General features: G+C 38.4%; 2 long non-coding RNA genes across 2 annotated transcripts; one reads left to right on the top strand and one right to left on the bottom strand.

The window, feature by feature from the left end:
* Nucleotides 1-4,497: 4,497 nt before the first annotated feature.
* On the bottom strand, nucleotides 4,498-6,908 carry LOC128810043 (uncharacterized). Its single transcript, XR_008437914.1, has 3 exons — nucleotides 6,641-6,908; nucleotides 6,154-6,246; nucleotides 4,498-4,683 (listed from the first exon to the last, which is right to left on the bottom strand). It is a non-coding gene; the product is annotated as an uncharacterized LOC128810043 (long non-coding RNA).
* A 142-nt stretch (nucleotides 6,909-7,050) lies between these two features.
* LOC128810044 (uncharacterized) lies at nucleotides 7,051-7,477 on the top strand. The gene is made up of 2 exons (XR_008437915.1): nucleotides 7,051-7,137; nucleotides 7,238-7,477. It is a non-coding gene; the product is annotated as an uncharacterized LOC128810044 (long non-coding RNA).
* Nucleotides 7,478-18,190: the final 10,713 nt, after the last annotated feature.

The raw sequence follows: 18,190 nt of genomic DNA, 5'->3' as shown, positions 1-18,190 counted from the left end.
CACAGAAGCTAATAAAGATTTAAATTTCTCTTGGCTCTATGACTGGTTTAAAGAGCTTACATCATTGTCAGAGCTCCATCTTCTGAAACACACCCAGGAAATGCTGCTTCTGTTTTTATCATTGGGCATTTCTATTTCCCAATATAACTTATATTTAAAATTTCATTTCTGCAACGCATTTAAATTTCCATTTGGAGATGTGAAAGAAGAAAAACAGGACAATGCCTGAAGGAGAACATCAATCCAAGGAAGAGCCAGAATTAGCCAGGGCAGTCTAATACCTTGAGTCTTCCTGGAGTTCCTTGTGACTGACCTCCTGTTTCTGGGGTGATCCTGGGTGAATCATTTCACATCTGTCTCATCTGTTAAAGCTGAGCTCCTCAGAACAGGGGTTTTCTTTGGCTTTGTATATTTATGCAGGGTAACTCTGTAACTTAAGAATCTATAGTGCTAGTATTACAAAGTAGTACAAACCAAGCATAACGTGAGTAAAAAAAGTCTAACAAAATTTAATGTACAAAGGGAGGGAGTTTGATGACCCAGGAGGAGTCAGCCTCTGTATAAAACTTCTGTGCAGATTTTCATCACTAAACTTTGCATTTCAGTGCTCTGTGTTCATGTCTTTTAGTTATGTTCTAGAAACACACTACTAAGACAGGCTTCCTGTCCTATCAAATCCCCCAGTCACATAATTCCACCATAAAGCTTCACACTAACATCCAAAACATCTGCAGTATTTTCTAATACCTTTGGCAGACACATGTAGTAAAAACTTTGTGCAAGACTGGTATGTAAGAAACGCACTTGAACTTTCTCTCCTGTCAATACCTTTCCTATAAATAGGAAAAATTCCTATTTCCCATTCCACAGACTGGAAAACTGGGGCAAAGGACAAATAAAGTAACCTGCTCAAGGTGATGCTGACTTGCACTTGTACATCGTCTGCAATAGATGACACCCCTTGTCAGATAAATTGCAGGGTAATAGCTAAGTAGTTAGGCCTTCAAGATTCATGGTTAGCAAGTATTCCTAAAATTCTGATTAAACATTTTGTTTCCTAGTGGTTTTAAATTGGATGTGTCATTTTGTAAATGACAGATGGCTACAACAGAGTTAGTGATCAGGTTTTTAGTTTAGAACAGCAAATACAGGAATACATTGGCACCAAGTTTCAGGTAATTCTTTCTACTGAACTCTTGCCAAAAGTTATGTATTTGTGTTATGCTTCTAGAAACAAAGATCTGTAAGCAGGTTTGTTTGCCCTAAGTAAAATCTAGTGTGCTGAAAAAGTCACGTTAAATAGTTGTTGAAATAAAACACTAAGCAGCAAGGAAATAAAATCAGATCCTAGCTTACCAATAAAAAAAAAAAAAAAACAAAAAACAAATAAACAAAAACACATACACAAAAACATCAACCCACTCCCACCCCAAATTAACCAAACAATCACAGTGGAAAACACAGCATATATCTATACATATGCAGGCACATATATATAATGGAATAAATGAGGAAGTATGCGGTATATTTTACAGGATTATTAACTACATTTAATATATTCATATAATTTTCACTTACTTCCTGTTGACTGTTTTTGAACACAGTGAGGTTTGACCTTCACACAGAATACTTTCAACTCACACATTTAGTTCTACTCATTGGTCTCAGCAGCTCAAAAAATTGTAACCTACGTCACATAAATGTTCAAGAAATCCAAAACACATGGAGGAATGAAAACAATTATTTGTACAGGTCAGAGTAGAATGTTTTTTAAATTTCATGGCAGCATAAAGGACTTCAGCAAAGAGGTCACAATGTTGTCAGTTCACAATGACATCCAAAAACTCCTCCAGAATCCACAGATCTCATTAAGCCAGCCCATACAACACATCCATCTGTGAGGTCCACAGCACCCTGGGCTGGGCAGGACTGGCCACATTCACATTTATTCTGCCTTGGCTTCTCAGCCGAAAGCAGTGCCCACTCCTACAGCCATTTACAGGCACAAGCTCTTCCACACACCTCGAGCAAAGCCTGCAATCATGCCTCTGTCTTCAAACAGAAGTGCTTCCACCACCGGTATTTCATCCTCACAAAAATTCTATTTAAAGGCAATAATTGGACAATGAGTAGCAGTGGATGAAAATTACTCCAAGCCTTGACTATTTACTTACTGGTAATCAAACCATGTGCAGGTTTTAAAATTGTAAACTCTTGAAACTGAAAAAACCTGCAGATTTTTTCCCCTGTAAACTCTTCATTCCTCAGTCAGTGACCATTATTTGGCCATTCTTTTTCCTTGGAAATTAGAATCTGAGTTGTTTTAAACCTGATCCCATAATTTTGCTTGTAAATATCTGTTCCCCAGAAAATGCAGTCAACAAGCAGAAGAGACATAAAATTCAGTCTTAGCTTTTAGGCTAGCTTCAGTTCACAGACAGGAGCTACATAAAGTAACCTAATGGAAAGAAGAGGCGATTTCCTGAAAGTGTCTGGAAGAAAAGACGGTGAGGAAAAAGACTTAAAACTAAAACAAACAAAACCAAAACAAGACCCAAAAAACACAAAAGAAAACCTAACTGCAGGACCACTTTGATATTGGGAAAACAATTATATAGGTTTTCTAATAATGACTAGATGGTACAGGGTGGCTTAAACTGTTGAATGATGTTGTTTCTACTTGAAAAGCCAGCTAATACATGTGGTTTCTAGTACCCGCTAAGTGTGGGTGCCAGATGAGGGATCTGAAGGATAGTACTAGGGAGAGTGGGAATGAAGAGGCAGCTGCCTACAGAATTAAGCTTCTGTGTAAACAAGAAATTAAAAATTCACTTCATCATTTGATTAAATATTGTATCTTATATGAAAACCAAGAAAAATAAAGCAGAAGAAAATTTTAAGAGCTTTGCTGAAAAAGGAACATCTTGGGAACATTAAAAGGAATATTAAAAAGTGCTAGTCCATAGCAGATTCAGATCCTGCTATAACCAAGGGTCATATGTGTAGCACCTGGAGCCTCCCAATACCAGTCAGGTGCTTAACTACTACACAATGCTATACCTTTTTATATTTACTTATTAGCCCTTTTTGTTGATCACATCTATGTATGAATTTACAGTATCATGCCCAGATTTCTCCTTTACTTAACATTTGGACTAGGATACAGCAATTTCAATTATTAATGTAGTTTTTCAATATTGACAACACTCTTAATTCAAACTGTAAGATGCTGAGTGTGTCATTATTTCTCTCTTTTACTGGGTGGGCAGTAATTACCCTTCTGTTAGTTTTTTTCCTTATACACTAGAGCAAAAGTAACAAAGGCACGAGTAGGTTATCATCCACTGGAAAAAAATATATATATTTATGTTTCTGACACAGAGTGTGTTTACAGCTGTTGCAAGTTTGCTTTGAGAATCTACTGCTGTAAACTGGCTTCTGGAGCACAATATCCACATGCAATCTTCCTGGCCTGTATGGGCAATCATAGCACTTCATTGTCCAGTGCTATCATTACAATATTGTTATCATCTGAGCTTGAGTCTGACACTTTCTCTAAGACCTTTCAAATAACCCCTTTACTAGGCTTCAGTACCAAACCATTCAGGGCAAATCTCTGCTTTGTGCTTGTCAGCCTTAATAGACTGGATGTCACTTTTGCCTGTAAAAAGTGCCCGCTCTTCAGCTGTCAGTCAGTCCTTGCGGTGTCAGCCGAGAGCGTGGCTGGAGCTGCTGGATTAGAGGGTAGTTACCACAGCTGTCAGATTACTGACAACCTGACACCCACATCCCCAACTTCCTTTGACTGTATTTGGTTTCCTTCTCGCTCCTTGGACCTTTCTTAAGGTGGATCCTCTATGCTCAAGTTAAACTGTTGCAGCCAGCTAGGAAACTTTTGTTCTTGTCTCCAACTCCGCTTTCAGCCTGGTTTGTCTTTTGTAGACAACACTGTCAAAGTGTTTTTCAGAAAATGTTGCTAATTTATAAGGGGAGAAAATAAATTTTCACTGGTCTCTAAGTTAGCAGCATTATTATTTTTTTTAATCATGCCTCTGTGTTTGGAGGCATTTTGGTTATTGCTATCTACCTTTAGTCAAAGGTGTTGGGGAGTTTTTACAGTTTTCTCCACATATTTTAAATGTACTCAACACCCTGCTCTTTCAATGCTTCTTTAGTTCTGCTCTCAAAAGGTTACAGACTATGCAATTCTGTGAATAGTTTAAAATTATTTAAAGTGGTGTGCATTATACCAACTGTTTATAGAACCTGCCTTGTGTTTCATATTCCACAGTTGACACATACCTTTCTCCTACTTTTAGAGGATAAACTAGAATTAAGCAGAAAAAAACCAAACAAAAACCACACCAAAACTTACATTATTTAGGATCAGAAATAAATTCACACTCTTGGCTGTGTCTTCACTTTTGAGGGATTTAATTTGCTTGAGCTTGTTCCATTGCTCTTACACCTCCCAAGGGACAAATCCTACAGCTCCATTCTAACCATGGCTCACCAGGATAAATCATCTATATTCTGCCTGTAGCTGATCTCAGCCAACTAGGCTAACACAAAGACTGGTTTTACCCTCTCTTCTTAGATTTCAAAGAGAAACATCTACCTGTAATACTTCCTCTGTAGGCTTATGGAGAACTGAAGGGAAGAAGATTTGACTAGGAGCCCATCCTGTGATCAAAGCACAGACAGAAAGCTCGACAAAATTTGTACTCAGACATTCCTTGCCTATATTTAAAATCTAAACTTCTCTGTAGAAAGGGTCAAACTCTTCAACAATATTTTTAGTTATTTGTTTCAAGATAATTGCAATGTGCCATTTAAGCCTAGCCATTATATTTTTATCTCCTTGTATACAAATCTCATGGAAACAGTTCCATGCAGTGGAGAAAATGTGGTGATGCATCATTAACACTAAATACTGTGGGGTAACCTATATCTTAGCATACATAAAATGGAAAGTATCCAGACTATATATAAACACTGTTCTTCCCATTTCCATTCTTCCTGATTGCACATTCATTCTTTGGGTTCTTGCAGTTTCAATACGCTTGGGTGCATTGCCCCAAAAAACTAATGAGATATCTTCAATAGCTGCTGAATAAGCACAAACCAAACAGCTTTTTCAAGAAAGATCAGAGAACTGGAACACAACATGAATTATTTTGCCCAAATGAAACCTGCCTGATCCATTGTCTCAATTTTTAATTTGCAATTCTTCTGTAAGATTACAAACACAAATTGCTTCTTTTTTGTAAAATCTAAAACATAAGATAGCTTATACCTAATGAGCTTTACAGAGATAATATTAGCTCCTCCATAAGCAAGGCCACTTCAATTTTACAATTAAATTTGAATTTTTGTTTAGATAGAAACTACATTATGATGCATGAACTTTGCTACCTTTTCACATTTCTTTTCTGTGTTTTCTTTCTTATTACATTTCATGCTCGTGTAGCTATTGCCTTGCAAGGCAGACAGATGAGATTATGGACACTGCACACCTCATCTAAGCTCGCTATTCAGAAAGACAGGCAGCAATGGTTTTCTCTCTGGAACCAGGTGGTGAATCATCCAGATTCTCCCTGGAGAGAGAGAATGGCAGCAATGGTTTTCTCTCTGGAGCCAGGAGGTGAATCATCCAGACACCAGTGCCACCACCTCGGTGCGAAGCAGCCTGGATCAGCAGCGGCAGGGCTGGCACAGCCAGCACAGGCGAGCCCTGGGCCAGCCACTCTCTGGGTGGTACTGCCCTGTGGGCAGCTGCCGTGGCAACTACGAGGATACAGGTAATTATCTGTGTGGAACTTAATGGCAGTCTGCTTGTGAGGAGGGCAACTGAGGGAAGCTGATAGGGTCAGGAGTTCAATATCTTACTAAGCCGCTTTCATTAACAGACTGATTTCCGGTTTGTTATCACTATATATAGCAAAAACAAATAAGCAACCAAATATAGACTCTTGCTGTGTTTGTCACATCCTTTTTCAATTAGTATGAACTGCCACCTCAAAACACAACTGATAGGCTTTAATTTCCAAATATTGCCATTGTTCCAGGTGCCTTTATACTTCTTCCCAAGTTGTAGACACTTTACTCAGTTCTATGATGGGGGCCTTGCCATATTGCAAACAAACACAATACCTAGGAAGAACTTCAGGATTTGGTCCTTTGTTCTTATCATAAAAGATAGAGTACTGGCATTTCCCAGCCACATTTCTGGCACATGACATTTTCCTGTGAAATCGTTTAAGGGGAAAGACAGAAAATACCTCCAAATTAGTGACAAGGGTTCAAGAACATGCATAGGGTGTTGTTTTTCTTTTGCCCATGTCTATCCCAAATGAGCCAACTGAATTTAAATATATTTTAAATATTTCTTTTAAAACTAGAAGCTATCTCAATACACTGCACTGTAGTGTATTTTTAAGTGAAAAGAAGATCATAAAAATGCATTATTAATTCATTTCAGCTGAACAACTGTCAGAAATGTCATACCTAAATCTATTTGCAGAAATTAACGTATAATATTACCCAGTAGATACTAAGGCATAATTCACAGTTGTGGATAAATCCCTGTTTGAACAGATGGGCTGAAATGTTGGGACATCAAGCTGAATAATTTGGGTACCTCCCAAGTAACCTCCATAACCATGGGTGTGTTGTTATTTTTCTTTCTCACTGCCAGGTACAGTTAGAGAGCAAAATCCAACAGTGCTGTTCCATTGTCCATGCTGGCACCTGGACAATATTCACAGGATTAACTAAAGGAAAGAGCACTGCAAATGACAGCCACACCTTCAACCTTCACCTTCCAGATGTGAGGTGAGGAAGTATCACATCTCCTGTATGACAAGCCCTCAAACTCAACTGGTGGCACGTCCCTTCTCTGCTCAAGAACTTTCAGGGAATTTGTGGCAGGGCAGGATGAGGGGCTGCGGGTACTCACAATACAGTTGGTGGCAAGTGTGCCATGCCAGCGTGTCACAGAGCGGCTGGAGCCATAGGTCACCTGGAGGCTGATGAGTGGGCCTCTCCCCACGGAGCAGTTCACCAGTAGGGCTGCCTCCACAGGCATCCATGGAATGCAAAGCGGCAAGGGAGCTGACCTCCACCGTCTCTGTGGAGGTGCAGTGCCAAGCTTGGTCACACACAGAAACAGGAAGGCTCTCACCTCATCTCCAGAAGTTCTCTTAACCTCTACCACTTCCTGATCATCTTCCTGTAGGAGTGGAAAGCTCTGAGGAGAGACCCCAACACTACAGTGAATGGGGTTGCTGCTGCCACAGACAGGATGGCAAAATCACACCTTGGCTTCCCAAAGAGCCCAAGGAGAAGCCTAAGAGGAAACAATTCTTTTCAGTCCTTGGAGGAGTGAGCACTTCAGAAAAATCATTTCTTTCTTTGGTGACAGCAAGGACCAGGCTTATATTCTAGAGCTAAAAAAAAATTATTTTGTTAAGAATCATCTACTGTGCTCAGGAGTCAATTTTAAGCTTTAGTATCCTGATTTATAGCTCTTTAGCAATGCCCAGTGTATATTTCATTTGCAGAGTAGCACTGGTGAGTATAACATTAACAGATTGCTTTCTAAATTTCTTTCTCTCTTTTTTAATAAAGGTTTGTGAGTTACAGAAGTGCAAAAATGCTTTAAACCTCTTAATTTGTTTTGTTTACTTCTGTAGCTTAAAAAACAGCCAATTGTTTTTAATTGGTTTAAAAAAAAATTGCTCGAGGCAGAAACCTGGAAAACCAATCTTCTGTCTGGAGTAAATTTTTACAGCTGCCTTTTAAACCTCTGAAAATAGGGTTTATAATGGAAGTGCTGACACAACCTTATCTACAATATATCAGTGTGAACTGTACCGCTATAATAAGCAGTTATTATGTATGTGTGAAAATAATGAGAGCCAGTGTCTGAAGAGAGTTAATGTAAAATGCTAAGCAATTGTGGTTGGTTGCACAGTATAGGTTAATATTCTTTCATATAGCTACACTTTTCCCCCTTTTGTCCTCCAGAACTCCTAATGAAAATTCTGATACCTGACGGTAATGATAAGCAGCCATTCACACATCCTTTGTGTCAAGGCTAGAGCATTAATGCTTTCCTTCATATAACATTTTGCATAGCCTAAAGCATCTATTAAAATCCTTTGTAAAATTCATGAAACAAAAGTGGTGGGTTGAGTCTAGTGGGAGAGCAAGTAAGCTGCTTATTAGCAAAAAGTCAAAAACACAGGGCCAATTACAGATCTGAACAAGAAAGGCTACAGAAAGCATGGGGAGTAATTCTTTCTTCAGCCCAATGGGCTCAAGTGAGAGGCAACCTAGATAAAAATATAGCAAATATTCTAAGCAGTAATTAAACTAAAATGTTTGGAGTTTAGAAATAGCTCTATAACAACTGAAGGATATGCTCAAGTAAAACAATTGTCTGGTCTCACATAGATGCTAAATTGGAAGGATTTAAGACTGCTCCCTGAAGGAATGACTAAGGGGTAGCCAAGAAGAGCTGAGAGCTCAGGAGATATGTAAAAAAATCTGTTTGGTATTTCAAATACTATAAATTAGATAAAAAAATGAGCTTTTCTACTGAACAAGCAACATAAAACTGAATAAACCACAATAAGATTGCCCTTTTTCTGTTATAAACTTTACATTAAGCCTGTCATGTTCGATGACAGCCTAACAGACCTCATTCTTTACCCTTTGGAATTTGAAAGATTGGCAGATGTCGTGATTTCCTTAACACAAAAGACCTTGCAGATAATGTTCACCACGCATACTTTTAGTTTGAAAACTTCACATCCTTCCAGAATCATCAGGTAAAATTTCCAAACAGAACTTGAGATTTTTCTCTGGTCAATAATTGTTTCTGACCCTGAGGAAAATATTTTATTGACAAAGGAAAAACGTGACATGGGCAGCAATTTTTATGATTTGCTTTACTAGTCCAAACATGCCCTTACATTCATAATAATGAGCTGCTTTGCACAAAACAGCTCTTTATTATGAACAGAGGGGTATAATATTGTTAAGTAAGCTGAGTCAAAGCAGAGCTAGTTGAGGCTAGCTCTGAACTGAAAGCAGTTTTCCCTTTAAAACATCCCTCCTACCCTTTAAAATCTTTTGAAAAACCACACACGGTTATTTTTTAAAAATTGGAATGTGGTAAGAATCACAACTAACATTTTCTAACACTTGGTTAGTAAAGTTTGTGTGTTGTTATTCATTTACTTTTCAATGTAAGAATTGTTCCAAGATGTTCTGTAATGTAAGTCAGGGTCATTATGCAACTTCTTAGGGGGTCATGCTTTATTCCTGTGAATCTGGGAGAGAATTTAACACCTATTTAAAACAAGGAAATCCTGGCCCTGCACTTTTGCAGCCAGGCAGTATCAAAATGCAGTGGAGCTGCTGTGCCATATGATGGGAGGGAAGGAGGGAGGCAGAAGAAAAGCTGCAGAAGCTTCTGCAACCTGCCCCATGCAGCCAACCCCTGCACTCACCCTCCTGAGGAGGAGTCTGGGCAGGCCGAGGCAAGGGCAGTGGGAAGTCAGGGGCCCCCCTTGCTCTGGGGTCAGGAGCACCTCTGCACATGGGAGAGCTGCCATGCCACCCTCTCCTGGAGGGCAGGGCTGTGAGGAGGATGGCCAGCAAATGCCCTGGATTTCAGGAAGGGTCATGATTTCATCCCTCTTGCTGTTCATTAAGCCACGCCTTAAAGATGTGTTCTCAAGCAGAGAGCAACAGCAAAATTCAAGTTACTTCTGATTCAAAAGCTTGCAAAATGTACTAATGTAGCATAATCAATTAAAGAAATCGTAATATGTCTTTCTTAGTCAATAGCTATAATAAATAATCCATTTCTATTTCTAATACATTTTACTAGAGAGATTTGGTGCCTTCAGGTTTCCAAAAGGTGAAGGGTTTTTTTTTTAATTGTATCCCAAGTAGTCATATAGCAGTTTAGCTACTACTGCATCAAACATAGAACAGTCTAATAAAAAAAAAAAAAAGTTCAAGAAGCATATAGCATGGATGACATAATTGCATTAGAATAAGGAAATCAATTGAGCCAGCCAGTCCTTCACTCCAACTAACCATTCACATACATTAAAGTCACTATGTTGATTGGAGTAGCATAGACTAAAGTGTGCCAGACTTTCTATCTAAATGAAAAAACCCACACAAACCAAATCTACAAAATTATTCCAAATATGGTATCAAGAAAGTCCTGTGGTTTGTGTTTGCAAAATGAGATTTCTTAAAATAAGATTTAAAAAAAAAGATACATAACACTGAACAGACAAAAGATTTCAAAGCTCTATCTCCCTGTAGTTTCACTAACATGTTAACCTACTTACAGCAATTAGTGCTTCATTAGTAAGGCTAACTAACTGTTGCTATGCCCTGTAATGATTTGCCAGGTTTTCTATATACAAGTGCATAATCAATGTTTTCCAATTACTGCTATAGTGCAACCACTATTTCAAATAAACTAGATAATAATACAAACCCATTACTGAATCTGAAATAGCAGAGGCATTTAATTGCAAGGCAGTTCTTTTCAGCTTTTAAAATTTTTCACACTAATGAAGTGTCATACAAAAAAGTTGTATTGATTTTTCCACCACATGGCTTCAACCACAAATATGTAATTATCCCTTTTATATCTAGCAAGGGGATTAAAATAATCTATAGTATATAGCCTTTACTTATCCCTGATGGGTCTAGTAGTACTTTTACCCTTTTCAAAATATGCAGCTTTTTGATGAATGAACTTTCAGTAAAATGTTGCTTTATTTGCTTCATATCTCTACTTTTTTGAAGCCATCTAGCATGCAAGGATCAGAATTTTAAGTTTGCAGTTCTACCAGGAGCAGAGGAAAAGGAGGCCACAAAACAAGGACAAGTCTCTACTGCAGATCAGGGCCACATCACCTAATTCTGGTCCTCTTCCCCACCTCAGCAATCCACATCAATTCAGTTAAGTGCCCAGCGTCAGCAGCTTGCTAGTAGCACAACTTTTAATTAGTGCTTTCAAATTCTTCATGGAGCTCCTGTGTAGCACTACTGGCAGAGGGCTCCATCCCTGTGGCACAGCCTGGGCAGGGCAGCTGATCCATCAGTTTCCCTGGAGCTCCCAGGACCTCCACGAGCAGAGCACGCCCTGTGCCAGGAGGGCTTGGTGGCCGTGTCTCCAACAGGGACAGTGGGACTTCACCCCACACCTACAGCACTTGGGATGGCTTATTTTCTCAGCAAACTATATATGCAAACTACTAGATCAGACTAAGACACATGATAAAAAAATCCTTGTTTTCATGGAAGTTGTAGAGATTATTTTATTCCTTGAATATCTGGAAGGAATTCCAGCTTGATTTTACTATAGTTTCTATTAAAGAAAGTCTATGAAATGCTGTAACACAGATGGAAGCTAAAACCCCATGCAGAAAAGTTTTTGTTTTTAAACTCAAATGAACACAGTTTTTACATGAAAAGGGGCCACATTCCTCACATTATTAGGGCCAGAGCAGCATCTCCCACTAATAGTTTCACTAATATGTTAATCTCTTGGCAGTTGTCAGCTCTTCCAGATATGCTGAAATTCACCAAAATTAGCTGGTCTTCTGTCTTGTGGAATATATGCTTTAATGAGAAGTTTTTGCAAATCAGATATAATTGAGAATCATATACCCTTAAAACTAGCTAGATATTCTAAAAATCTTATAAGTTAAAACTCTTGGATAAAATATAAAACCACAGTACAGCCATTGAATAAGAAATATTTTTGTAGAGGTAGGTATCTTTTTTCCCTAAATTTTTTTTTACAAGTTATTATTTGAGGGCCAAGTATTGACCATCTAACTAACCAGACAGAGAAACATATCTAGACATGTTACTAAAATCTAATTAACAATAAATACATTTACTAGACCACTTTAAAAAGCTCTAAGGAAAGCTAAAACTTTCAAAAACATTTTAAATATTACGAAGTATTTAATCTACAAAAGAGCAATGCAAAGTTGAAATATTACAATGCTCATTTCTTTCTCATATGGATGCATACTATTCCTGGAAGTAAATACATGTGTCACAATAATTTTCTTCAGTAGTACAACGGACTAGAAAATTCCATTTAAAAATTATTATTTTTAACCATAATAATAATTTTAAAATTCAATGAAACACAAAATTATGTCTCATCCATATTTAGTACAGAATAAAGCTGTCTGTGATTTTTAACACTGCAAACCTCTCAGTGCTGCATTTTATACTTCTACAAATAGGTCAGTTGCATGTTTCCTTTTTCAAATATTTCAAAATATTATAAAATACTTCTACAGTCATCATAAAGTTTACAGAAAGACAATTCAGCATTCTTTTAATTTCTTTCTTCTGCAGCACACAGTGATAAATAAAAATAAATATATTATTCTTCTTTTATTCAAATGCCTTATATATCAGTTATAGAGGACAATGACTAAAATTGTATGCAAAAGCAAAAAAAAAAAAAAATTCTCCTCAGAAGAATTTAAGAAAAATATACACACTCCTTGTGGAAGTGTGTTTCCAGGATAATAAAAGGCCATTACCTTGACCGTTGACATGAAGCCATCAGAGTCATATTTATTGATGAAACTTTCAGCTCCCAATCTGCTGCACTGAATGAGCATCATACAGCTGTCAGCAAAGGCAGAGCACAGAAACAGTGATAGCTTGTGACATTTTCCTTTCATAATTTATGAAAACAAAATACCTTAGAGTTTGCAGAACACCAGAAGAAAATTTTTAGAATAGCCCCTTTAAGGAAAAAGCCCATGAGATAAATATCTTAATTGTTTATCTCTATAACTAGAGAAATGTACCTGTTAGATTGATACATTCATGCAGAATTAATTGATAATGCCTAAGTAATGTACTCAATGAAAAAACAGAAATGCTGCCACACTGCAAATAAACAAAGTGACAAAGACCTAAAATTAGAACCTTAAAGTAATGGTACTGTGAGAATGCTTTGGGGTTCTTTACAGGGAAATAAACTTGAAAACCCTTATAAAATTAATTGCATTCATAAATTGCTATAATAATTAGCATAATTTCAGAGGAAATAAGATATAATTAGATGACAATTAAAGTATTTTAAACTCAAGGTGAACATTTTTTAATATTTAAAAATGTCATTTGCACATATTAGAAACAAGCAAAGGGGAAAATATGTCATGAAGTGTTGTGTATCTTCCACCTTTTCATTTTGTGTTGGTTGGATAAGCTATAAAAATGAATGTGCTTGAAGCTTCTCAGGTACCAGTAGTTTTGCTCACAATTCGCATAAAAAATGTTTGGATGCCAACCCCCACTATGCAGTATCCCCTTCAGGATGGACGCTGTCAGCACCAGAAAAACTCAGGAATCTTACAGCAGTCCTGCCAACGGCCCAGTTCAGGGTGCTCAGCACAGGCCTCCCACTTTGGCCAGGAAATTTCCCTATACAGGTTGAGGAAGCATTGAAACCCACACAGTATGCAAACAGTAAACATCCTCCCCATGTTTTTCTCCACATGCTTTTCACACACCAGCTGCAACCAGGGAGGAGACTCTATGTTCACAGTGGGATGTAGTGTCTCCCATAACAACCCAGATTAGAATAATGCATATTTTATATACACGTCCACATTTCTGATTAGCTGAGACTTTCCTCCTTTGAAGCTCCCAAGGGAGAGCTGTGTGCAGCTACCACTGTTTGGCAAAGCTTTGGCAGCAGTTTTGGGGAAAGAGGTGGATATCACAGAAGTGTTTATTCACCAATTCATTATAGCTGCTGCACATTTTAAAACTATCCACTACACCCAAGCAGGTGGCTTAAAAACATACTTACAGAAGACTGGAGTGGTAAGGTTTTGTTGTGACTTCTCTCAACAGGCAGGTGGTGAACACACCCAGGCCAGCATCAGCCCTGGAAAACACCATCTCTCACAGGGAACACTTTACTTTTTCTGCACCCCTCCTGAAGAGCATGTGAGGACCTTAGTGACTGCTGGGGAACAGGTGACAGTAAGCAGCTACCAAGATTCTTTTTAAGAGAAAATGGGCAGGGTCAGTGCATCAAGCAGGCCACTCAAGTGAGTTTTGGGGCACAATAATGCCAGTGGTACCATTTCCCTGTAGCAAAGTCTAAACTGCATCCTTACACTGCCCTCAGGGAGAGGGAAGTGGCTTTTCCCATTTTAAAAATTACTTTGAAACATATATCAGGCTAAGGAAGAAAGAATAAAGTACATTAAATTGTCTTAAACTGAAGAAAAAAAAAAATCTTAGACTTTTCAACAGTGGATGCTTCTTCCTTCTTCTGTTTTCCAGGGAACAAACCTAACTGTCTTCTCTTTCCCCATTTCTTTCCCCCCAGTCCAGCAATAGGGCAAACCCTTTATGTCATTTGCATAGCTCTCCTCTTGGAGACAGCCCCTCGGCACTAACCTGGTTAACAAAAGATGATACTAAGTTACTTTCAAACATCACACTGATCTATCTCTTCTACGAGATTAATAGCTGCAGCAAGAGGCAGTGGCAGCTGCAGAAACAGGACACTTTTTACAGCTGCAGTCACATGACAGATCTTGGATGTTTCTTGGTGCTGTGGAGCAGGGTGATGGATGCCCACCCACTCTGGCACCAGCACCACACAAGGGCAACATCTGGATGGGGCCTGGAAAACAAACACGAGAGCAGGAGAGGCAGGCAGGCGGTGCTGCCAGGCTTGGCTTGAGGAGGAACAGAGTATTTTTATCAGTTAAGGATTTGACCTCGAGCCTTCCGGCCATGAGCAGCAAGTTCAGCACCCGTACCACCACCTGAAGGGAAGATTACCAAAGTCATTAAACAAATTATTAGCCTCCCAGTAGGTCAAAAATAGTGAATCAATCCACTTTTTGTAAAGCATTACAGCCAGAATGTGTGAAAGCTTTATAAACCAATACACTATGGATTTCTGGACAAAACCTCTTCTCTACCTGCTTATAATCTTTTTTTGGATTTACTCCTTTTTGCTCAAAAGAGTCTTTAAAACTGGATATCTTCTCTTTAGTATTTTATAATAACCTCTGAAGAAACAGTCAGATTTTAAGCCAAAATCCTAGAAAAGATGAGTTCAGAATATCTTGAAAAACAGGACGAGCTGTTGAGGAAGCTGTAAAAGTACTGTAGATTGAGTATTTACAACCACCAGTCTTGTGCTTTGAAAAACAAGTATTTTTAAAAACAGGATAATTTTGATGAGGACTCAAAACACAATTCTGCACTTGTGCATTGAACACAACTGAGCCTCCTGTGAAGTATAACTGCCTATACCTGTTTTCTTTAGAAGTATTAAAAAGCGTGTTTTCATTGTCTAAGTGACTGCACAAACTATCATGTTTTTCAAATAAATTACAAGAAAAAGACTCAGCAAATGTTATTATGCATGTCTGTATATTTTAAGGCTTACCTACCTCTATGACCACAAACAGCCAGCTTGAACCCAGCAACTCATCACTTTGCAGATGTTCACAACCACAAAAAACTTAAGGTCTCTTTGACCGCAAAGTAAGAAATTGATCATCTGCAAGTCCTGCATTAGATATTAAAATAAGTAAACTTAAGCCTAACACAACTGCAAATTCAAATGCTGAAATTCTTTCTTTTTAACTTCTTCATTGGTAAATTCTTAATTAGGTCAAATTCTGAGAAGCAACAAACATCTGGCAGCTGCAGTGGTTTGCCCAGCATTTGTGCTCAGCTCCCCTCTGGATGCAGCTCCTCGGGAGCTCTGCCGGAACAGCCACTCAGAGAGGTGTTAACACCTAGAAATTATAGTGGCATTTCTAACTAACCCTGCAAACCATACTTGTTGCGTTCACATGGATATGTGTGGCTTGGGTAAATAATAATTTATGCCAGACTTTTTTCCTCTTGTGACTTTAGTTTTGATATCACATCATGATTCAAAGCCCAGTGCACCATAAATTTTCTCCAAATGTGTAGTAATTCCTTGGTGCAGTCTAAAGTTATGATTCATTTATACTGGAGTGACAGCATAATACCTAGGTGTCAAAATCCATTAAAACTGTTCAATGTCTTCTGTTTATTTTTAGAACCAATTGAGACTTAACTGATGGTGAAAAATATACAGTCAAGTGTGTTTACTTCACCTTTACAAAGAATCCGTTATAGTCCCAATTAATTTGTTATTCCTGTCACAACAGGTACTGGATACTTCAAAACTGTCATTACCGTTTCTCTCTGTTTCTTTTGCTTTTTTTTTTTTTTTTATATGAAGGCTTCTGTTTATTTTTAACCCATTAGTAGGTAACAGTTTCTATTTTTTTTTTTGCAAAATAGGACTTTCACATCACTTTCCATTCTAATTTAAAAAAATGTGATGAATAAATATGTTTCCAATCAACTTTACGTTTATTGTGCTCAAAATTCCCTGTGTCACAATCAGGTGTCCTAGTGCTGAGTTTAGTGACCGCTCACAGGATGACACAACTTGTGTATCAGTATGATTGGCTAGATAGAACTTAAAAATATGCAATGTGCCAGTTACAAACACCAAAACAGTTCTTAGCAGAATTCAGAGCATCTTTTGCCATGCTAAGTGTTAGCAGTTCATTCTTGCTTATAGAAAATTCAGCACATACTTTGACAGGGGGGTAGGGAAGGGCAGGGAGAGAACCCCACAAAACCTCCATGAGATGGGCTCTAAATGTCAGAGCCAGGCACCAAAGCTAACGTCATCAGGATAATTCTCTACAAATAGCTGTAAACATAACTCCAAAGAAGAGTTTCTAGTGGTTGTGTTAGACAAAGTGCAAATGAAATACTGATGTTCAAATTGTTTTTACAATACTGGAACCAAGTCATACAATGTTCAAGGAAACAGCCATGTCATGAAACAAGTATGTTAGGAGTCAAATGAAGAACTGAGTGTACCTGCACATGCTGGTCCTGGTGCTAGTCTGCACTGGGTGCTGCCTACAGTGGCCCCCATCCTGCCTGGGCCCACAGCCTCCTCTTCCCCTTCTCCCTCCCGTGCCTGGGGATTTCAGCACATCACAGGCACTCATCACATCCCTGCCCACCCAGGGAGCAAAGCAAGGGGCTCCTGGTTGCTGCCCTCCGCTCCCACAGGAAGTGTGACCCAACAGTCACAGGGACAAGGCAGAAAAAGCACCACACAACTCAGGACTTGTGGCTAAGGGCACCAGCCCAAAACCGAGCCAAAGCCAGGGCATCACCTCCTCGTGGGTTAAGAGCTGAATAGGAAGGAGCTCTGGAGTACATATTGTAGTTCATACTTTTACAGCTTTTTATTGTAGTTTTTACTTTTACTTTTTTCATACTTTTACTCTGCATCCTCTGCTTTGTGGCTTTTACTTCTGGAAAAACAAAATACAAGATTATAATTGAGTATAAGACTTAACCACTTAAATGCATCACTGGTGACCCTGCTGCTGCCCCAGCAGCACGGATTGTCATTCATTTCTGAGTCATGTTAGCTCACTGAAGCAAAATGTAACATCACTTTTTTTATTAATCTGTTATAAGGATTTTATTGCAATTTGGATGATTATACTCTATAGTCATAACTATGTAAAATTAAGCATATATAGCTTAAGTGATTCAGAGGAATTAGAAATTAAATAGATCCATTGGAGTCTATCCTCCTATCATTATATAATGCTACCTACAGTATATTTTCTGGTCTTTTGACTTGCTCAGTTTTAAAAAATCTCAGAATGGGGCTTTCAGGACTTTTTATTTTTACAATTGCTGCCTAATCTAATAGACCTTACACTTAGTTAATTTTTTTAATACTTAGTTTAACTACAATTGGGTCTCTTTGATTCACCCTAAGGACCATATCCACTTCCTGCATCCTTAATCATTACACCCTTTCACTTCTTTTACCAGTTGGAAATGCACACTCTGCCCTCTCCCATGTAGGTGCTTTAGCTGTTAGAACACAATTTAGAGCTCTTCAGTAAGGCCATCATGTCTAAAACCTGCAGCTGTTGCTGCTGGACACCAGAGTCCCAGCACAGTGAGAAAGACTGAGTACAAAGCTATGTCTCATCTCTGCCTTGTACCTTGGACCATTTGCAGATTTCCATACTGACCTCATGCTATTGCTTCCTGC

This window comes from Vidua macroura, chromosome 7 (genome assembly GCF_024509145.1).
Source record: "Vidua macroura isolate BioBank_ID:100142 chromosome 7, ASM2450914v1, whole genome shotgun sequence".
Lineage (NCBI taxonomy): Eukaryota > Metazoa > Chordata > Aves > Passeriformes > Viduidae > Vidua > Vidua macroura.
This window is presented reverse-complemented; position numbering and strand designations above follow the sequence as displayed.